Genomic DNA, 24,095 nt, shown 5'->3' on the forward strand with positions numbered 1-24,095 from the left:
TACTGAATCTGAATGTATGCTCACGGGACATAGTACGTATTTGTCTATGTCTTACCCCGTCTTCCGGAGATGGCATTATTTACCCCCATCTTACCCGGGTTACTTAAAATTCTAGCATCTATCTCTCACCGAACATCAATGGGACCTGTAGAAGTATGCCCCTCTGAAGATATGATAAGTGGGACATACATCCATTCAATACCACTTCTAAACTTTACATTTATATAAATAGTATCTATTTAAGCGAAATTACGCTAAAGGACTCATACGGTCATTACTTTAGAAATTTGAAAATTATCCAATTTAGATCATGCTTGCCCACTCACACGAAATAAATGGTTTAAATGCATACATACAACACAAACCATATGCTTTTTATGAAAAGCAAGTAAACTAAGAGTTTAAGCCTCACTTGCCTTTTAATCGAAACGCAAGCCTTTCTTCAAACGCCAAAATCTCTTCAAACGATCTCCAATAGCCTCAATCTATTTAATAACGTAAATAATGGATCCAAATTAGTCCAAAGACCGTTAACTGTTCTGCTAGTAGTCAACTAACCCCTTATTTACTGACACAAAAAGAGAACCTCAAAAACGATACTCAGCAACATATGATAGAGATTCTGCTAAATTACCCCTCATGTATTAACACACAAAATTATAAAGTCCAAGTCTATAATACCACTCAACGATAGTTCCTACTGCCAAATGAATTTACTGTGCAAAATAGAAATATAATCTAGGAAGGTACTGCCCACTATATAAAAATATATTCCTATTCCCAAAGCCTATTAAGTACAGTCATGTCTCCCATAATCATATTGTCCCCCAAAGAAGAATTCTTGGCATTATTCTTTAAAGAAATAATTGTACTACCCATCCTAGTTCATTCATGAAACATAGCCTTCCTATATATAAATAAATATATTTGACAACAGCTATTCAATCATCTTAATTTGGCAGATTTTGACAATTGGGAAAATTAACATAGAATAAGAAAAAGTTTTCCACGTTTTGGTTTTCTCTGGCAACAACTTAAATATACCCTAAGTTCATTACTTAATTATCAACTGTCACCATTAGTACTATAAACTAGTTATCACAAAGGTGAAGCTATGGAAAGAATTAAACGTAGTACCTGAAATTGTTGAGGAATCTACTCTTTTGATGTTCCTGGCTTTCCCCTCACGTAAAATAAAATAGCAGTTGCTTCTTCTTCTTATTTTTTTTTTCCAGCCAATCTGTAGACTAGGTAAAATAAATAGGTTCCTCCATTCACCACATACTTCTAGGGAAATTACGTGAATAGAGGGGTGATGGGTTTGACCCACTACTCAAGTCATTTATTATTAATTAAACAATTGCACTTAACTAACAACTCCTTCAACCCACTGATCAATATATATATATATATATATATAATAATACATCTCATACCTTATTGTACCTATAAATATCTAAACTGTATAAATATAAATATTTATGTCTTACTTACCTACCTCAGAAGGTGAATGGTTAAAACTAAGCAAACCACAATAAAGGGTTTAATTCTAAAATTCACTCGAAAAATATCGGGTTGTTACACTTTCGCACTTTATTCATACATGGAGTGGGGTGGGGGGAAATAGAATATCATGATTACAAGACAAGTACAAGTTAATTCACGAAAATCATGGGCTTCTTAGCCAATTATATTATGTTCATGTTTTTGGGAGTTGCACGAATTACCGAGAAGGCTCAGATAGCCTGAAACTACGTAGCCACCGTAGGACAAGGATCGCTCCGCCCAGTTAGGACGATACCTTAATTTTACACTGAATGGATCCATCAGGCACGTTACCACCTTATACCCTAGCAAGGTATAGGGGCTCTGCTGGTCCGGCGAGGTACTAGACTCCATGTATCCACGTGGTGATATCATGTGTCAGTTTATGAAATGCTCTCCCTACTTATCATGTTTTACTTATGTTATATATATATATATATATATATATATATATATATATATATATATATATATATATATATATATATATATATATATATGTACTCATGCTCATGTTCATGTCCAGGTTTTCAGTTTCAGTTCTTATCATGTTATTCCATATCCCATGTTATTTCTTTCAGTTGCTTTACATACCAGTACATTCAATGTGCTAACGTCCCCTTTTATTGCCCGGGGGCCTGCATTTCACGATGCAGGTACGTATTTACAGGACGCTGCATCTGCTCAGTAGGATTTGCTCGTATCAGCTCATTGGTGAGCCCCATCTCATTCGGGGTTTAGTCAGTTATATTTATTTTACTAGTCATGCATTTAAAGGTATGCTGGGGGGCCTTGTCCCAGCAAGTACGTTTTCCAGTCAGACTCATGATAGATGTTTCATAGACTAGACAAGTTAATTATGTTATGTCAGACATTCGGAGTCGTATAGCCATTTTGGCTCATTCATGTTATTTCCGCACTCATGTTTAAACAAGTATTTTTATTGAGTATTATGACTTACTATGTTTTATAAAAGCTCATCATGAATTCACGTTATATTCCGCTCATGTTATGCCTCATGATGATTCAGCAAGCCATGTGGTTCGCTCGGTCACATGCAGTAAGGCACCGAGTGCCGTGTTACGCCCAGGCCATGGTTCGGGGCGTTAGTGTAAATATAAATTTACCTCTAAAATGAAAAAGAAAAAACAGAGCCTCAAGCCTTTAGTTAATTTTTTTTTCTATTTGTTTTCGGGAAAGCAACACAAAATACCCTTAAAATATAAAATATTTTTTCACCCATGTCCCCTCCTAACTAATTTCGCTTCTTACCCAACCGGCCGAAAATATTTACTCGAGTATCCCCTCCCCCCCCCCCCTACCCCCTCCCGTCTAAAACCTTTCTTTCATGATACCATCGCAGTATATTTATATATCATGGAGGACTAAGAGAAGGACTGAAGCAGTCCTCTATGATATCGTCTCGGTATATTTATGTACCCCGATAGTATCACGGAGGATGATCATTGAAGTACTAAAGCAGTTCTCCATGATACCATCACAATATATGTATATAAGATGATGGTTTCATAAAGGTTTTTCTGAGAAAAACGTGTCTTTTGAATAAATGAATATGATATCATCTCAGTATATTTATATACTATGTTGATATCATATTTTTTAGGCATTTCAGATAAATAATTTTAAGGACATGAAAGTAAAAAAGATATTAATATATAATTATTTTATTTTTAAGAGACAGCGTCGTTCTTTCCCGATTATTTTTTTGCCCAGGATCCGGCCAAAAACCAGAAGCAGAAAACTGCTTATAATTTGTCTAAGTCAAACGACATGACATATATTCAAAGTCAACAAAATATATAGGCCCCAAATACAATAGAGATAAAAAATTAAGGAAAAATCTTGACCCCACAACAATCAAATAATACATGCATGTTGACCCTAGTTGTCCTTCATTCAACGTAATGAGCCAAGCACAAAAATAGTCAACAGACGACAACATGCAGATGGTAAACATAAGCACGTGGATAGGAAATTGATGGACATGTCCTGTGTCTTAATTTTCACGCAGAATGAAGACATCTGTTCTTTCTTTCTTGGGTTAACGTAATAAGTTTTTATTTTTATTTTTACTTTACTTTACTTATACTTACTTACTACTATTAAGAAGAGTGAGTTGGGTCACTTTCTCGTTGTCCGTCCCAACTCACCTTTCTTAAAACAGTAGTAAATTTATGTACCCATCAGGGCCTCTTTCATTCCCTCTTTCTTTACCGTATGTATTTCTTTTCAATTTTTACTTTTTAACTAGCTTTTATTTAGTGTAAATTAATAATGTACAAAAAAAAAGTGCACCCCATATTAAAAAGTATACCCCGTATTAAAAAATTAAATAATATTCATGTAATTTTCAAAGTATCTCATTAAGTCAATAATGATGGATTCATTGCCACGTGCGTATTCGTAGCAAACACTAATATAATAAAATTTTAAATACGGAGCTCAAATTACAATATTATATTAATCGTGTTTTGAACATAGTATCCCATATTGACAAAATCAAGCAATATATATATATATATATATATATATATATATATAAATAAATAAAAAAAAGAGTGAATCCCATATTAAAAAAATAAACAATGTCAAAAAAAAAGTGCAGACTTTGTATTCGTAGCAAACACTAATATATTAAAGTTAATTGTATATATATATATGCATAAAAATAGTGCAAATTAATAATGTCCAAAAAAAAAGTGCACCCCGTATTAAAAATCAAACAATATTCATATAATTTCCAAAGTATCTCATTAAGTCAATAATGATGGATTCATTGCCACGTGCGTATTCGTAGCAAACACTAATATAATAAAGTTTTAAATACGGAGCACAAACTACAATATTATATTAATCGTGTTTTGAACATAATATCGCATATTGACAAAATCAAGCAATATATAAAAAATAAAAATAAAAGTGAATCCCATATTAAAAAAATAAACAATGTAAAAAAATAAAAAAATAAAAAGTGCAGACTTTGTATTCGTAGCAAACACTAATATAATAAAGTTTTAGATACGGAGCACAAATTACAATGTTATATCAATCGTGTTTTGAACATAGTGTATATATATATATATATATATATATATATTATATGCATAAAAATAGTGCAAACTAATAATGTCCAAAAGGGTGAGCCTCATACTAAACAATATCAAGCAATATAAAAAATAAAAAAAAATAAAAAAAAAACCTATATAAAGCATGGGTTTAGACCCATGGTTCGTCGTCCGTTGTCCCTTAAAAAAAAGGATGGGCCCCATACTAAATAACACCGAGCAATAAAAAAAAGGAAGAAAAAAAGTGAAACTCACCATCTCCAAACTCATGGGAAAAAAAAAGCGGACCCTATATTATCAAAATCAAACAATATCAAAAAAAAAAAAGTGAACCCCATATTAAAAAAAAATATAATATTAAAAAAAAGTGCTGGCTTTGTATTCGTAGCAAACACTAATATAATAAAGTTTTAGATACGGAACACAAACTACAATGTTATATTAATCGTGTTTTGAACATAGTATATGTATATATATTATATGCATAAAAATAATACAAACTAATAATGTCAAAAAAAAAAAGTGCACCGCATAAAGGGTGGACCTCATACTAAACAACATCAAGCAATATAAAAAAAAAAAAAAGTGGAACCCACCATCTCCAAACTCACTGTAAAAAAAAGCGGACCTCATATTAACAAAATCAAGCAATATAAAAAATTAAAAAGTGAACCCCATATTAAAAAAAATAATCTCAAAAAAAAGTGCAGACTTTGTATTCGTAGTAAACACTAATATACTAAAGTTTTAGATACGGAGTATAAACTACAATGTTATATTAATCGTGTTTTGAACATAGAATATATATATGCATAAAAATAGTGCAAATTAATAATGTCAAAAAAAAAGTGCACTCCATATTAAAAAATCAAACAATATTCATGTAATTTCCAAAGTAGCTCATTAAGTCAATAATGATGGATTCATTGCCACGTGCGTATCAATCCATTAGTGGGAGCAAATGCAATTGCTTTTCTTCAAAAAGTTAAGTAGTCAAACCATACAGTTTTTTTTTTTTTTATATTAGCCTCAGATCTAATCTAGAGATTAAACTGTTGTATTTGTTATTTCGCCGTGTCATTTATTTGTTATGTTCACTAAAATAAATATACTTAAAATATTTATATTTTAAAATAGATAGAATTTAATTAATTTTTTATTTTTATTCTTACTCTAATAAATGTGAAAAGAGATTAATGTCGTAAAAAATATATCAAATGGAGATCAAATAATGAATAAGGTAAATTAGTCAAATTATAATTCTAATCGACATTTTCTTAAAAAACCATGCAAAAGACAACATGACAAGTAAAATGAGCTAAACCGAGAATATTTACCAAAAATTTAAAAATAGTATTTCTTCGTTTAAATAGAAAATCAATTTCTACTTTGTTTCATTTTAAACATGTAAAATTAATTTAATAATTTGAATTAGAATTATCCAAATAAAAAATATGATAAAAAATAATAAGTATTTTACACCTTTAAATTAATCGAATTAAAAATGAAAGTATCAACTGATGCTTAAATATTGCTATTGTTTTATCTCAAAGAGAGGAAAATAGTTTCCTTTTAAACAAGTCTTCTCTTTTAAAAAATATTAATAAATTTGCTGATTTTGTATTCGTAGCAAACATTAATATAATAAAATTTTAGATACGGAGCACAAACTACAATGTTATATTGTTATATTAATCGTGTTTTAAACATAATATATTCTCTCTCTCTACTGTTCAAAGACAACTACATAAACATAGATGTACTATAATCTAAAGTGTTGGGCCCGTGCGCAGCACGGGCATAAGCCGTCTAATTAGAAATTAAAAGTGGTCAAACATTGGATTCTGTACCACCTTGTAAAATGTATACAACAAAATTCCTCACCTAATAGATTTGACAACATAAAAGCGCACGGGCATAGCCGTTTAGTTAGAAATTAAAAGTGGTCCAACATTTGGATTCTGTACCACCTTGTAAAATGTATACAACAAAATTCCTCACCTAATAGATTTGACAACATAAAAGAGAATAGGAACTGAAACTGATTAGGCAACAAAGAAATGATTAGGCTAAATGTTTAGACACCCCCTTGAAATTGACATGATTTGTCAACAAGTCACTTCAATTTTGTTAGTGACTAGGTAGAAATATGTCTTTTAAACACATATGTCAACAATGTCAAGCATGTGAAAATGAAGTATCAAAGCACTAATAGCGTTTGATTTGCCTACAATTTTCTCCCACAAAATCGAAGAAATGAATATAAAGATTCAAAACTTAATAAGAGACACTTTTTAAAAGCAAAATTTGCACCGGTTCTTTTTTGCATCCTCTTCTTCTAGTATTAAAATAATTTCAGAGGTTCTCGTCCGACGATTTTATTTGGGGAAACAATATTTAAATAGATTTGAGTCGCTCTGTTTTAATTTATGTGATACGTTTTTTTAGTTCTACTAGTATCCGTACCCGCGCGATGCGCGAAAAGCGTTAAAGAACGTAATTATGACAAATTATAATCTGGCTTGTTTAAGTGCATTAGACCATATTATTTTTAATAAATAAGTAATTAAATTGTAATATTGTTTCTTATATTGCTATGTACTTAATAATAAAATATTTATGAAATTAATGAAATAAATGATATATAGTGCTAGAATATCTTCTTAGTTCCTTAAATAGATATCTAATTTATTTTACTCTTTATATGTTTAATATTATTATTTAAACTATTGCTCAAAATATATCGCAATCTTTTATAGGTGAAAATTATTTTTCCCTTTCTAGTTTGCTTTAAAAATCAAAACACATCCCCCAACTTTGAACAATTGCACACCCCCACCTCCACTGACCCCCACCCCCACCTCCACTGACCCCCACACCCACACTCTCCCAATTGAACACTTCAAGTACCTTTTTACCCTTTAAATTATTAAATAATTTCTTATTGTAATTTTTTTTAATATTACGATATATTTTTTCTCTTTTTAACATATATTATGGACTTATCTATACTTATAGTAGTAAAAACTCAATCTTTTTATCTGAGATAGAAAACAGAAACCTTCCAAACATATACCTAATGCATGTGATATACAAAAATAGTTATTATCAATAACGATATATTTAATAACAATAGCCTTAGTCATTTGATATTATACTTTAAATGAATTTCATATAATCAGAAAATAACATATTTATGGTAATCATAGCTCAAAATTCTATAAATCACCCTAGTGTATCAATAGACTCTTTCAGCTTTTTTATTTGTTTATTTTAGTTTGGAAATTAATTCAAAGGATAAATACAATTATATTGTCTCCATTTTATTTTGATTATTCAATATTTTTATTTTATCTCATTTTCTAAAAGTTTAGCTACCTGATCTCACCCACTGGATGATTTTTTGAAATAATGCAAAATCATTTAAATATAGGCAAATTTAAATTAACCATATTCAGTTTAAATTCAAATTCAAACATATACGAAAATAATTGAAATGTTTTCGTATTAATTGTTAAGCTAGCCATTAGAAAAAGTAAAAGAAAAGAAAGGAGAACGACTCCTAAATGGCTTCAATTGAATAAACTATGTTTATCAATTGAGTTAATTATGTGGTCATAAGTATATTAATATGATTTAAATTCTTAATTTGATATACATGTGGAACAATTCATATTCACAGAGTCAAACAATTGACTGATCATGAGAAACCTTCCAACCTTGAAGGGAAAATTAGGGTCGAAATCATCTGTATAGATTACTATCATGTTATTTATAAAATTAAAAATAACTTTTGAGAAGTAAATAAACAACTAAATGAGGGAGAAGAACCATCATCGTCTCACAATACCAACTTAGCTCTGTCCGATCAAATTTCTACAACTGACTTCATTTATTTACAACTAATTGATGTATAATGTTGTTTAATTTTACTAAAATAGAAAAATAGCAATCTAAATGAAGCAATTTGCATCTATATATTCATTCATCTATGAGTGCTCTTCCAAAAACATCATTATGCTCAATATTTGCATCCGATAGTATCAATTGGACATACATGAAAACTTTGTCCCATCATAAAAAAAGTTCACATCTCCTCTCTGTACTTTTGACCCTGCCTCACTTATTTTACGTTGGATAGATCTGCAATTTAAAACATAAAATATAAGCTGAAAAAAATAAAATTAGGAGAAATTTGCTAAATATCAAGCTAAGTTTCAATTTCTTAACGTCTATGCTATTAATAATGCCTAATAGTCACATAAAATAAAATCATTTATTGTTGAAACTCAAACATAAGTAATAGCTACTGATTAATATCTTCATTACCCTCGTTTTTCTTTTAGTCTTTAGATACGTACACCTCCATTTTATATCAATTTTTATATTTTTTCAAAAAAAATATCAATTCATAACCAAAAAATAATAATGAAACAAACAACTGATTAGATGGAAAAAAAAAAACTGCAAATGTCCATACTAATGCTAAGAAAGATGTTATCCTACTTTTATTTCCTACTTAGAGATCAATAAACATATCATACCATGAAAATAAAAATGATCACATAACTTTATAGATGATAAATCTATCATCATTCATATCCTTAAATTTTAGTAGTCAAATTGATTGGAAATAATTTTCAAGAGTTTGAACTTACACTCTTACCTTTCTTTGTCGCTAATACGTTCAAGTTTGTGATCATGGCAATTCATGCAAATATCAACATTGTAAAACCTGAAATTCACGAATGAAATCAAAGTTAATATTTGACAAAAAAAAATCTGCAATTCTTAGTACCACGTGTTCGTCATGCGAAATTTGATAAGCACGAATAGAGTTAATGATCAGTAATCAAAAGAGGAATGAAAATATAATATTAATTTATAAATTGTTGGACAGGGTAAATATAAGAGGCCAAACAAAAAGGAAAGAAATAATTTTAAGAGTAAAGGTACACTTCAAGAATTGCTTATTTCACTATAGCAAAAATTCTTTTTCTACAAAATTTATTCAAGAGAAGCATCACGTACCTAAACGACAATGATGTCATTTTAACTTAGTAGTTAACTGTAAATTTAACAATGAATTCATAGAAGGAATATGTATAAAGCTGTTAGTATGATTCTCCTTTTATAAGGTCTCCTAAAATTCTTTTTAGTGGTCTTGCCTCCTCTTTAGCATAGCCCTGCAAAATTACATCATTTGCGTTAATCAAAATACATTCATTAAATAATGAAAACACAGAGGAAAAACATGAATTTTTCTCAAAGGAAGAAATTTAATATCATCATAATAAAAAACTATCAATGCAAAGGAAGCAAAGAAATGAGAAGACTTGCACGTTTTGCATTCCTCTCTTTGTTGCATTATTTACACAAATAATTTGTTGTGCTTTGAAATTTAAATTTAATGCTATTCCAATTTGATATACTAAAATAAGATATGATAAGGTTTATGGTTACATAAGATAAAGCCTATCCAATCTTATAGACAGGTTCAAACTTAAATTTGATCTTTTTTTTTTCTCAATTCAAAACAGTTACATATCTTTTAGTAATTCAAGTTCAGAGACTCTCTTTTTATTCTTAATTCAATTTTTTTAATCTTTCAATTTAAATAAAAGTTTATTTATGTCAAAATTTATAAAGAAACTAATACTAATATTATTTAATATTTATGATTACGTTAAAATATAGTAGTATTATAGTAATTATTATTATTATTGTTACAAATTACAATGTGCAGATAATACTGTAATTGTAATTTCACTTTTGATCTCCTTAACTAAAAAGTTAAGGTATGAGGAATATAAATTTTAAAATGCAAAAGAATATTTTTTTTTCCCAAACTTGAACGTATTCCACTTATCAATTAACCACTAATTTCAACTTAAAAATCACATTTTATCTTTCAATAAAATAATTTAGAGTAAACTGTGGTGTTTTGGTTAATAAGTAACTCTTTTGAAAAATATTGTTGAGCATAAAGTTCTAATTACGGTACTGATAAGAATAAGAGTGAGATACAGTTTTCAATTCTTCAATTCAAATTTAAATTTTTAAAATTATTATCTAATTTAAAAACTTTATTTTTTTAATTCAAAATTCATTTTTATTACAAAGAATATATAACATTGTCCAAAAATTACCAAGTGGCTTATTTTTATCTTGCCTCTTGGCTTAACCACATTGCTTATACCTCTCCTATTTTTTATATACTAGTATCAGTACCCGCGCGATGCGCGGACGATGTTGAAATATTATGCTAAATCATTTTAGATTGTGATTTGCTTTGTATGAGCATGTTAGATCATATTGGCTTAAAAAAAATCAACTATTGTTTATCAATAAAATCCACAACCCCCGCCCCCTCGCCCCTCCCCCCCCCCCCCCCCACCCAAAACCCCTAAACCCATGTAATCAAATCTATATGAAAATAAAGACAACGAATCATATAATAATCAAATAACTTTTATGTTTCATATTTTTCCTTATTACATTATTCTCTATTTAAAATTATTATATTTTTAATATGAATTTTTATTAGCTTATATCATTTGACTAATTATAATTATCGATTGCTCTTCTTATCAATATATATACTGTTTAATGATGAATTTTATTTATTGTTCCCATAAATATGATCTCTAACCACCCCACCCCCGCCCCCCAAATCCACCCATGTTTTTTTTTTCTACTGTATTTTTATTACTTTTCTCCATTTAAGAGTTTTACCTATACTTGAATATCATATATAAATTAAATTATGACCTTGAATTCATCTAAAATATAAATATAGAAGTTATTTTATTATTTTATTATAAAGTCTGCTGAATTTTTATTTTTTTTGGTGTTACACACCATAAGCAGTTGATTTTTCTACTCTTTTATTTCAAAGTATAAAAAAACTGAGTTTAAATTTAAACTATTTAATTTCTTATTTTAATGCGGTAATTAAAATTCATTATTGAATATTTTAACTCTTGACTTTATTTATTGAGATTTTAGTTAGGTAATATATACAATTTAAGACTTGCTCGTCATAATTAACAATATTGGACATTTACTTTTTTAGGTTGTGATATAACATTCATTATTGTGGCTTATTCACAAATACTCTAAAAACTATATTTCTTAGTCTTTTTTTATTATTTATTTTAATTATACTACGGAACTACCCAAGCATAAATGCAGAAATACCGTTTGTTAGTATATAAGATAAAGCACACTCAAAATCAGTACAAAACTTTCTAACATGAATGTGGTTTTGCAATTAAAATCAAGAAAGGATAAATTAATTAGTTAAAATATCTAGATGCCTGCAAATCTATTTCCTAATCATCCTAAAAGAGAGTAGATAGGAGAATGTGATACAGTAATGTTGGAGAAAGGCATCTTTTTGCTTAAGAGCAATATTAATAGAAAAAAATGTGACATAATGATATTTGTACATACACAAATACGTTCACAGTCCTTCTTTGCATGAAAGATCGGGTAAAATTCCTTAATAAATTTTGGTTCTCCATCATACTTGTTCATTTTTAAAATATTCATTTCGCGTTTTTGAGATATTTGTATAGATCAGATCTGTGGAAACTTAAGATTCCTTAGTTACATCTGTGACAAAAGATAAATGTAATATTAATTGTAAATTACAACAAAATAATAAAATAACAACAACAACAATAATGATAATGATAAGTTAAATTACGCATGAATAACAGACCTTGGGAATTATCCGGAGAAATCCGATGCTCATTACGTATAATCTTTTTATCCATTATGGAAATCCTCTATTAAAAAAAAAATTATATATTAAGATATAAGTATATGAAAAACTATAATAATCAGTTTATTTACTTGACCTGTGTAAAACTTGATCATCTTACAACTTGATATCCATTATGTTTTAATTAAATGTCACACAACACTTTATTTAATGTTAATTTTATTCCTTTACACCACTAAATTCTAAAATATTAGGCTTTTGTTTAAGTCCTTTACTTTTCATCTTCTCTGTTATAACCAATTTTGTTTCAAAACTAACAGTTTAACTGATTTTAGTGAAAGTATTCAAATACTTGCAAATCTAATTCCTAATCCTCCTAAAAGAGAGTAGATAAAAGAATGTGATGTGGTCATGCTGCATAAAGTGGTCTTCCTGCCTAAGAGAAATATTAAGAAAAAGCTTGCAAATTTTTACACTGAAGTGGAGGTCCTTCCACAGTTTTACACAGTGCTAGCATGGCAATTTGAATATAAGAATAAGGGAGGGTATAAATATGACTCTAAATAGTCTAAGCACGGGAATGAAAATTTATTGCCACTATGCTGCATTAACTGTGTACGGCAAAATAATATACTTGCGTAAAGAAAGAAATAATTAATAGCTTTGTGAATGAAACGATCACAAAAAATTCTCTTGAGATAAATTTGAAAATGATTAACAATTAAAAAAAAAAAGATAGTTTACATTGATGTTTGTGTCACTTAAGAGTTAAGAGGTATATATATATAAGAGGTTACGAATTTGATCTTCATGCCAACTCAAATTTGTTAAAATTCAAATTTCAATATCATGTGTTTGTTAGAAAAGATAAGATTCTAAAATACCCTTCTCTTATAATCTATGCATATGATTTTGAAAAAGATATCTGAAATCGATAATATCAATTAATTTTTTTAAAATAATAAAATGGATGTAACAGAAGAAGATAAAGTTGGTTATTATTTGCTACCCTTATTTATTTATTTTTTCACATTTTCCCCATACGTTTTTTTTTGTTTACAAAATAAATTAATTTGTTATAATATTTAAAACTGCTATTTCAATTTTAGTCTACTCATACAAATAAAAGTGAAAGAATTCCTGTGAAGAGGCTTTATTAAACTTTGAAACATAAGCAATCTGTATTTTTTATGATTACGTATTTTGTAAGTTGTTTTGGAACATAGGTAATATCTTTTAATTCTCTAAATGAACTGTATTTTTTGAAATTTCTCCATGCTCCAAAATTTAAAGTAAACGCAGTCATTTTTGTTAGAATAGATATACACAAACGATAAAAAAATTACCGCATATATTCAAATACAATTATCTAAAATTCAACTATATGGATTTTACAATATCCATTAGGATAAGATAAGGTAACCGCAAGAGTTCATTTTGAACTCTGCCGTAAATTTCTGTTTCTTAGATCTCCGTGTAGAGGTCACTATCTCTAATTCTAAATTCTAAACTAATGAAAATTATCTCTTTAAATTTCAAATTTCAAAAGCTTAATCCTTTGAATATCAAGTATTTCTATTGTATCTTTCAATTTAAATTGAACAATTTTAGAAATTATTACAATGCTTACTATGTTTGTCTTAAAATTGCCAAGTGGCTTGTTATTAGCTTGCCACTTGGCTTAACCACATTGCTTGTACCTCTCCTTTTTTATATATATAGATTCAAAAGAATACACATGTTTTAAATTGAAATAATTTAACTTTGCACTTTTCATTTTACCTCCTAATGTTATGACATGTTTAAGGTTGTAATTTTCAAAAGTTTAGTCACTCAAATATAAGATATGGAAGGCTAGAAACTCAGCACTATGGGATTTTAAACTCCCTCGACCTCAGCTGCTGCTGTGATCAAATTAAACATGAATGCAAACTCAGGAAAGATACTTTTTAAAATAGACAACAGAGCCACAAATGCAAAGACCGGATAGAGGACATACTTCGATAGGACAGTACACTTGTATAGGATTGGGCTGTCTTTACATAGCATAAAATAGCAGGTTGCTTCTTCTCTTGGCTGGTATATTGTAATGTTTGGTTCGTGGAGATTAATAATATATTTTTTCTTCACCAAAAAAAATATATATAAATATATACTAGACATACTCTCATCGTTTCATTTTACTTGATCCTTATACAAAAATAGATTTTCTTGTTCTACTTGTCCATTTGAACAAATATATATTATTTTCTTTCAATACTACCTTTAGCGTTAAGGTTAAATAAATATATATAGTAATCGCAGTCAAACTTAAATTTCCAACACATGCATAATGACTAAGGTTATTTAGTAAAATAAATAGTTTCTTAAGGAGATGTCAAGTCAACAAGTGTCGAGTAGAAATCTAGTGACGAAGTGAAAATTTTAGATCATAAATTTTAAAAATCTTCTATTCTTTCTTAAATTTCGCACTACAAGAAAACTGGCTTTTAACGACGGGAAATATGGTCCCTAAAGCCTAAATCTAGTCCCTATTAGTAAATAGCGACCCGAAAAATCTGGTCGCCACCGACGCAATTGGCTTCGCCGCTAAAGATCAATAACGACGAGATAAAATACTGGTCCTAAAGTGTTTAACGACGGGATAAATACTGGTCCCTAATACACTTTTACGGACCACACTTCCGCTTTCTAAAACTTTGAGTGGAAAACTTTTATTGATCCTAGAATGTCTTTTGAGACGAGATATCCGGTCCTTAAGAGTTTCAGTACATGAGAGTTGCCGGTCCCAAAAGGTCTATGTTCAATTCTAAGGTACGCATTTTTATGGACCTTAAAATGTGTTACATAAATAAATAAATAAATAAATAAATAGATGTTCTATCCTGTCATATTTGTGGATGCATATAAACAAAAATAAGCAATAATATCCTGCTGTCATAAATATGGTCTGTAATTAGTTACAAATAATGGATTAACATCCGACTAGTGGCAGTGTATAACCATGATATATAAGTCACACAACTGTATACCCACCCCTTGGAGGAAAATAAACATCCTAATATAATTTCTGATCTTACAATCCAAGTAACATGATAAACAAATCGTCAGCTTGTTTGATGTCTTCAAACCTAACGCATATTGTCTTGTAAACTGTAGTCTCCAAATCCTGTAAAAAGCATAAAATAATTTTTGTTCAAGAAAACTATAAAAATCGATATTTTGCTATTTATTCATGTTTGATAGCAGTAACCTAACATTCCAACTTAATCAACACCAGACAAATTCTAATACATTTTGACAAGAGAGGCACTTGTGATGAACATATACACTGGCCAATATCCTCACTGCACATTACTTCACATCAGTTAAGCTTATATCAATTATAATGTGCTCTCAAACAAGAGTGTGTAGGCTTATGAGATGAAGGAGGCAAAGTCTCAACGAGTATCCGAAAAGATAGCTACAACTGAAGAAAATTCTATTTTCTTAGTAAGCGCCTAATATACTTGATTTGAACTTGATCGACAATGGAAAACTACAAGAGACAAAATTACAGCAGTGAAACAATACAGCAGATCTCAAGAAGTTACACAAGCATCGGATCTGTACAAGTATGCTCCCTGTAGTTTAGCTTTTAAATAACTAAGTCAAAAGTTGATATAGGTAATAACTAGAACATATTTTAAAAGCCAAGTTGAATAGAACATTATTTGAGACAAATCGCACTAGAAAGTACTACACCAGATATAAGAACTCACCATTGGACCTTGCAGTAACAGGATTTAAATGGAAACAATACAAAACCAGATAGAAATATTATTTTCAACTCAAGCTCTTTCTTATAGTAGATTATAACAGATGTATGTTTAACTCAAATATGTTGGAACACCGCCAATATTTTTTAAATTGATTGGCTACAAGATAATCCTGGTTTCTAAATTTACTAAATCGAAAATATTATAACATTAAAAAACGTATAAATCCAATTCACATTCAGTAGAGAATGGCTGCTTTTCTCTTGAAATCAAAGAAACTCCGTGTTTAACCTTTAGTTTATTGACTCATTTTTTAAATAAGGTAGAGTTTCTTTAGTTCAACTCATACTTGACTATTGTATCATTATTAATATCATTCAACATTTGATGTCATCTCTGACGCAAGAAAACTAAGAATCTTCAAAGGAGAAGAAGTGTTTCATGAGAAAATTCGTATACCTGGAATATGAAGGAGAGTGTTTTGCCACAAGGAGCTGAGAATGTTTAGCCGGAAGGAGCTGAGAAACTGACAGTAATGAATTAGAGTTAATAATTAGGGTTATGACTATCTAATAAAATACAAGAAACTGAAACCAATGAGATATCCGGACATTAAGGTGTAATCATTTGGATTGTTAAATACCATCCACGCAAAACACTAAACAAGTAAACATTTATCTTAGAATTGAATATTGTTTTGAAAAGAACTAGAAAGAATATAAATTGTTGTAGTGGAGCAGCAAAACTATGATCAATTAAATGTATATACAAAGATAGCAACTAATCTGGTGTTAAATCTTTTTCCTAAAATAAAAGGTGCTATCACTTTATTTGACTATCAACTCCTTAATATGCATGGCATAAAGTTAAGTACCATAAAGATCTACTAAAAAATATCAATCTCTACTAATATAGTAGGATCAACTTCACGTGAACAATAACTTCTTGAATTCTCAAAACCTGCAAAAACACCAGTCCATATAGAAGAACAGAAGTACTAGAAAAGAGGCTAAAAAATAGCAACTCAAGCAAATAGAGGCGAGTTTCGATTCAAACAGGAGAATTTAGTGTTCCTTACCAATCCTCAAAACCTGCAGAAACACGTCTATAATGCATTAAACCACTAAAGTATATAATCACTGCCCCCATCATCTCAAATATGCATTTAGAACAAATTCAATGTTGAGTTTGTAAATTGATACTCAAAAATGTCTAATTCCTGGAAGGAGTTAAATTGATACTCAATAAGTCTATTTGAAGCAAATAGGTTGCTGAGTGAATGTGGAGACATTAGCATATATCATCCTCCTTTTCTATTTTTATAGAGCAAAGACATAACAAGGTGTACAACATTCAAGCCTTCCAATAGGAACTTCAAGAAATCCCAATTCTATTTTCTAATTTTTTATTAAACAGAGCGTCACTTTATCTAAAAATAACCACAATAATATCATTATATCAATTTTCGCTTAAGAAATAATCCAGGTCTAGCAATGAACATAATGATTTTTTTTGGAAAGTAAGATAAGATTATTAATGAGAAACAACATCAAGTAGATGCATGTATAAACAACACAACCACAGTCCCTTAATAATTTCATTGAGCTGAGAAAATCAAAAAACTATGTGTCGTAAAGTTAGAAATTTAAGTCAAAAAGCCAAAATAAGTACACTTGTTTATACTTATGCCACCATGACATACAATCCTACAAAAACAAGCTACTTATAGGAGCTTTACTCTTCCATATGGACTTCAATAGCCAAAGATCTGGCTGGGTAGTACCATTAGAGTGAGTTGTAGCAACACTTGACCGAAAATACCCCATCACCTTACGCTGCTACTTCCACTTTTAAAGAATTAGAGGCAGCATTAAATCCATGCCACAGACTTAGAATCCAAAATCTTTCAAGGAACGGAAAGATTAAATAATAGAAGTTTAAAGCTGGTGCTTAATTCTTAACCACACAAGATTTTGAGATCCATAATCAGTGTCACTTCATATTAAACTAAACTGTTTGATATCCAAAAAATCAGCCATGAGCAAATTTGTGTGATGGCTAGCACATGGCAGAGTTGTAAAAAAATAATAATTTTGTGTTCCAAGATTACAAAATAAACGGCATTTCAAAATAATGTTAAAAACCGATAATTTTCTTGCAGGCTCTACTATCATTCAATCAAGTACAATCAACAATTAAGATCAATGAAACAGCAATCCATCACATTCTACTTATCCAAACAAATAAACAAAAACCATCACACTCTAGTATAAGGACTTTTTCAAAAAAAGAACATTTTGTGTGACAAGTTACATACTTCTTATATTGCCGAGCATCTCTATACAATCGAGCAAAATTACCCACCAATGCTTTTCACATATCCAAGCTAATTGCCCGTTTTGGCTAGACAAACAACTCACGTCAAGGCTAAAATACTTTATGTTCTAAATCTCATGGAACACAATAATATTAAGCATATACATAGTGGTTTAAATTTTGGGCTTTTATGGGTTAATGTTTGAAGTTCTTTTTGTGGCTGCTCCCTCATCAATTTCCATAGCAGAAACCCTAATGCATTCTAATTTTACCCCATTGCCATAGAATCGATCACTCAAAGATCGAAGAAATGTCCTCCAGTCCTTATAAAAGGCTTCAGCAAAATAAATAAGAGAATTAGAGATATCAAAAGACAATGTTACCTCAGGAACTGACAAAGCACGGCTGCATAAGTAATACTCGACAACTTTGAGATTGATTTTGGAGTAGGTTTATGGTGTTTGAGAGACGAAATTAGGGCTTTTTGAGGGTTATTTCTCTAAGATTTATGCTGAAATCATTGTAGACCTTCGTCCCCATTTCTGTTGCCTTTCAATAGATTAACTAGAGAACAAGACCAGAGAGATGGCCAACAAATCAAGAGAACTCTAAACGCGAAAAGTTCGACAATGAATGTCCGTGGTAACACCAGAAATAGAGAAAAAATTGTCACTTTGATCCCCCAAATTAGGAGCACTTAGGGATTTGGGGAGATGGGTTATTTGGATCTGAGAAACCGAAATATTCTAGATAGCGTTTTAATAAATAGTCTATTTCTTAACTTTAAGTTTTTTTATTTTTTATTTTTTAGGGGGAAAAATAGAATGACACCTAATCCTTCTTTTGGGACCAGTTTTTCATTGTTTTATGGAGCAGTTTCGAGCTCTTCTCTAATTCAAAATCTATTATGGACCAGGAAAAAATCTTGTCCCTGTAAGTATACCTTTAGGGACTAGATTTTTGACCTGTCACTAAATGGTGGTCACTAATAACCCTTTTTCTTGTAGTTAAATTCATACCACTTTGATCTATATTACGTAAGTTAGAATGATGTAAACCTGTTAACCGGATCGGATCGGACCGGTAACCGGTTAACAAACCGGTCGGTTTCCGGTTTAAAAATCGAAACCAGCCACCGATTCCGGTTAAATAATCGAAATCAGACCGGTTTGGTTCAAAAGTGTCCAAAACCTCTTTTGTTTTTTATTTTTTGTATAGTATATATATATACGTATATGCTGTATTGCTGTTATTTATAGCTTTATTTTTTTCTAAGTTTATAAATTAAGTATATTTATATTATAAGTATATTCTTAGTATATTTTAGTTATTTTTCAAGTATATAACTTTCTAGTTTTTAATTTAAGTAGATTTATATTATAAGTATATTCTTAGTATATTTTAGATATATTCCTAACTTAATATAAGTAAAAATATGAACACAAATAAATAGAAGAAAGCTCAATGAGCCATATATTTTATTCATTATTGGATAACATTTAATTGCAAGTTGTAGTTTTTTTTAACTTGCAAATATTACATGAGTTGCAAAGAAATAGTACAATATTAAAATCACCAATTGTCAATCATTTGGTTAATTTCCCTCATATCATATTCGGCCATGGAGATATCTTCAAAGTCTTCCATTTGGTCCGCTCCACTTGCTATCAAATCTTCAATCTCTTCCTCTTCGCCTTCCACCGCTTCTAAGTTTTGGTTGCTTCGCTCCGATCTAATCCAATCGCGAATGCACACTAGTACTTCCAAGCTAAATCCGGATAATGAGTGTCTATAGTCTCCAATTTGTTGTCTTCCTTGGCTAAATGCACTCTCCAAAGCCACGGTTGATACTTAAACGGTAAGGATATCTCGAGACATTCTTGAGAGTATCGGATGACTTCCCTTGTATTTCTTTCACCATGCTAAGACGTCCAAATCATCTAGTTCCTTGATATCCACATTTGGCTGCATCAAATAAAAGTGATATTCATCAAAGTTTGCATTACAAAAAGGAGTTGAATGTGAATGTAAAACTTTTAAAATGCGACAAACCCGACAAGCCCTTTTTGCTACTTTGAGAAGTAGTAGGGCGTGGAGTAACGGGTGTAGCATGTTCTTCCAAATTAGAATAATGACTAAAAACTTTTCTAAACTCGGCATCAATAGCGAGGTCGGCTTCAGCTAAAGATGGTTCAGCACCCTCTTCAATTTCTAAAAATATATAAATTTGATTAACCAATGCTTTAATATAAGACATTTTTAAACAAGGATTTAAAAGATAACCCAATATAAATAAAGTTGGGATGAAAAAAAAAACTTCTTAAATTTTTTTGTCATATCAAAATTAGCCGCTTGATAACCGGGTTTATTTTTATACTCTTGTAAAACTCTAGCTATTTTCGCTAAGCAGGCTAAAATTTCGGTTACCGTGGGATAGAATTGTTTAGAAAAAGCAAGAGTTGCATTACACAAATTTTCTAAGAGTTCAACACATTCCTTAACATCTTCCCAATCCGTAAAATTTAACCAATCATCATTATTAATATTATATTTGTTGTGAACTTGTTGTATGGGAATCCTATACTCATATGCTTGTTGTAGCATAATGTAAGTGTAGTTCCACCTAGTCTCAATTTCTACTTGAATTTTTCTAGGTCTAAGGTTATTTTCCACACAACAATTCTTAAAATCTCTCATTCTTCCCCTATTAGCATTACAAAAAAGAAACGCAACTGTCTCTCTAACTTTTTGAATAGAATCTTCAAAACACACGAGACCATCTTTAACAATTAAGTTTAAAATGTGACAACTACATCTCACATGAAAAATATTTTTTAGCGGAGGGTTTAATTCTCTTTTTAAAAGACCAATCGCCTTTGTATTATTAGAAGCATTATCTAAAGCAATACAAAGTATTTTTCTATAAATGTTAAAATTCTCATAATAGTAGACATTGAATCCGCTAAATTTTTTCCATCGTGACGACCTTTCCCTTCATCATATAAAAAAACTATAATTCTTTTTTGCATAACTCAATTATCATTAACCCAATGACATGTAACAACAAAAAAATATAACTTGTTAAGACTAAGACCTAAATCAGCGGTAAGAGAAACATTACAATTTAAAGAATTAAATACATGGCGCAAATAAAATCTATATTTTTTATACAATCTATAACATCCGCTCTACAAGTACTTCTAGTAATATCCTCAAATAATGGATTATAACAACGTTGAATGTAAGTAACAAAGCCCAAACCCGAAGGAAAGGAAAATGGTAAACAATCATAAGCTACCATTTTAACTATTTCTATACGCTCTTGTTTCTTATCATACTTAAGATTTTTACCAGAATCATCATTTGAATACCGTCCACATTTGAACCCGTTTGCTCTCCCTAAACATCCATATGTTTCTTTCTCATATGACCATTTAGTGTACCCCTTCAACCATCCTTATTAGTTCATTTTCTAAAAGCAAATACTTGTCCACATATGTTACATTTAGCTGTTTGGCTTTCCTTATCCTTAGTCATATGTTTTCAAATTTTAGCGGTTGGCTTACGAGTTCTAGGCGGTTTGTCTTGTGTATGTGATTGTGCAGGACCTGTATCTGCTAGGGGATTTTCGGGGACTTGTGTTTCATCATCATCATTATCATCAATTTCATTAAAAGTGTCGGTATAATAATGTTGCATTGCCTCATGATCTAAAAGTGGATTATTTCCACCAACATCAATACCTAAATTAGGTGTTTCTTTCTCAAATATTTCCTCATTAAAACCACCCCTAACAATACCACTATACCGGCACCACGTCTAAATCTCTTCGCCATTATTAAATAAAATTAATTTAAATCGCACTCAAATAAATCACAAGAAAATAAATTGCTAGAATTAAATTGCGAAAAATAAAGGTAGAGTTGGAATGAAGGTACCAAATTGCCGGACTAATTTCCAACAAAGTGAAGGCGACTAGAATTGCAAATCCACCAAAGCTACTTCGGATTGTTGCAAAATCACCAACTCCACCAACAATATTATAATTGCAAAATTAATAATTGAAACTATAATAAGACTTTATAATATTTAATTGACAGAAATTTAAAGTGGCTAATTGTTACAAAGTAACTAATTGAGAGATTGAGAGAAAGAGAAGAGTGAATTGGTGTGGATTAAAATGAAAATGGAGAGGGGTTTATATAGAGGTGGGGGATGTGTTAAAGTGTTAAAAAAAGGTTGGGGGTTGGGGGGGGGGGGGGCAAATGTGGGTTTGGGACCGTTTGGCAACGGCCATTTTTGCAAATGGACTGTTGGCCAACGGTCCAACTAAGCAGCCCAACGGCTACATTTTTATTTTTTTTGTTTTTTAATTCGACCGGTTTAACCGGTTCTGGTTCCAAAAAAATCGAAACCGGACCGGTATTTATTAAACGGTTAACCGGTTAACGGAAACCGGTTGACTGGCTTAGAATGATGGGAATAAATTTCAAATTTCTTCAGTTTTTATTAGGGTTTGATTTGTTAGAGGTTTTTAGATAATTTGAATACATTTTACTAGTATCATTTGCAGTCAAACGATCTATTTCACTTGCTCTTCTTTACTGCCAAGAATCCACATTGACATGTATAATTAATAGTATTAATGTTTTACACAGATTGACTTTGAATTTTTCTTTGGACTTTGACATTGAAATTGCAGTTTCCTCAAGTAACTTTTGACGTACACGTTGTTAGTTCTTCTCTGTTAGAGTACTTCTCGAAGATTTTACTTTTGCTTCACTTCTGGAATCAATTGTTGTACTTGGACGAAAAAGGGCAAATGATTTTCCAGTAATATTTTTGGAGTTTTTTTGGCTTGTTTGCAAGTGTTTAATTAATGTCAAATCAGTAGTATTTGATAAGAAAAAGAATTTCAACACCTCAAAACGACCAAGAAATGTGCCATTCACGTGCAGATTTGGAGGTCAGATTGAATATTATTTCTTTTTCCGTTTACCTGGTTCAATTTATCCAGCTAAAAATAGAAAGATGAAAAATAAAAGAATTAAAGAAGAATCTCATTAAAAGGTGAAATGAAAACTGTGATGCCAGGTGAATAGCGCGCATATCTTGTGAACTTGAGTCATGTCTTATAAAACTCTTTATTACCTTCATCTCTCATGCCAATGTGGGAATCGCCTAAGGTGTCATCTGCACCTTATCTTCTAAAGCTTACCAGCCCACAACCTAGCCAATCCTAGTTGACCCGCCCTCATAATCTTCCGTCAAGGACATCACATAAACTTATCAGGGATTTTAAAAGATATCATGTGGTTTTTTTACTTCTAAAGAAAGAAAAATCCAGCTTAAGCTAGGAATTTTATCGATCAGCTGGAAGGTAATCCAACATAAAATAAAGCTTGGAGTTTTTAGTAGGAAGCAGGTCACCATTCAATGGACCTTACAGGGTGCAAATTTAAATTGTTGGGACTCAAAAAAAAAAAAAAAAAAAAAAACTAGCATACAGTTTACTGGAACACGTTTTAATAAGTTATTGCAGAGGCAGCAAATAACCAGTAATTAGGATTGGGGGGAAAACAGCCACTGCGAATAAAGTTTAACTTTCGTGCATGGACTTACGGTAAGTAATTGTATTCCTTAATCAATATTGTTTACAAT

The 24,095-nt window shown here is 30.4% G+C and overlaps 1 long non-coding RNA gene across 1 annotated transcript; it reads right to left on the bottom strand.

Moving 5' to 3' along the window:
* Nucleotides 1–15,299: 15,299 nt before the first annotated feature.
* Nucleotides 15,300–19,468, bottom strand: LOC132638175 (uncharacterized). Its single transcript, XR_009581620.1, has 3 exons — nucleotides 18,818–19,468; nucleotides 16,578–16,644; nucleotides 15,300–15,529 (listed from the first exon to the last, which is right to left on the bottom strand). It is a non-coding gene; the product is annotated as an uncharacterized LOC132638175 (long non-coding RNA).
* Between the last annotated feature and the right edge of the window lie 4,627 nt (nucleotides 19,469–24,095).

The sequence above is a fragment of the Lycium barbarum genome, chromosome 4 (genome assembly GCF_019175385.1).
Source record: "Lycium barbarum isolate Lr01 chromosome 4, ASM1917538v2, whole genome shotgun sequence".
Taxonomy (NCBI): Eukaryota; Viridiplantae; Streptophyta; class Magnoliopsida; order Solanales; family Solanaceae; genus Lycium; species Lycium barbarum.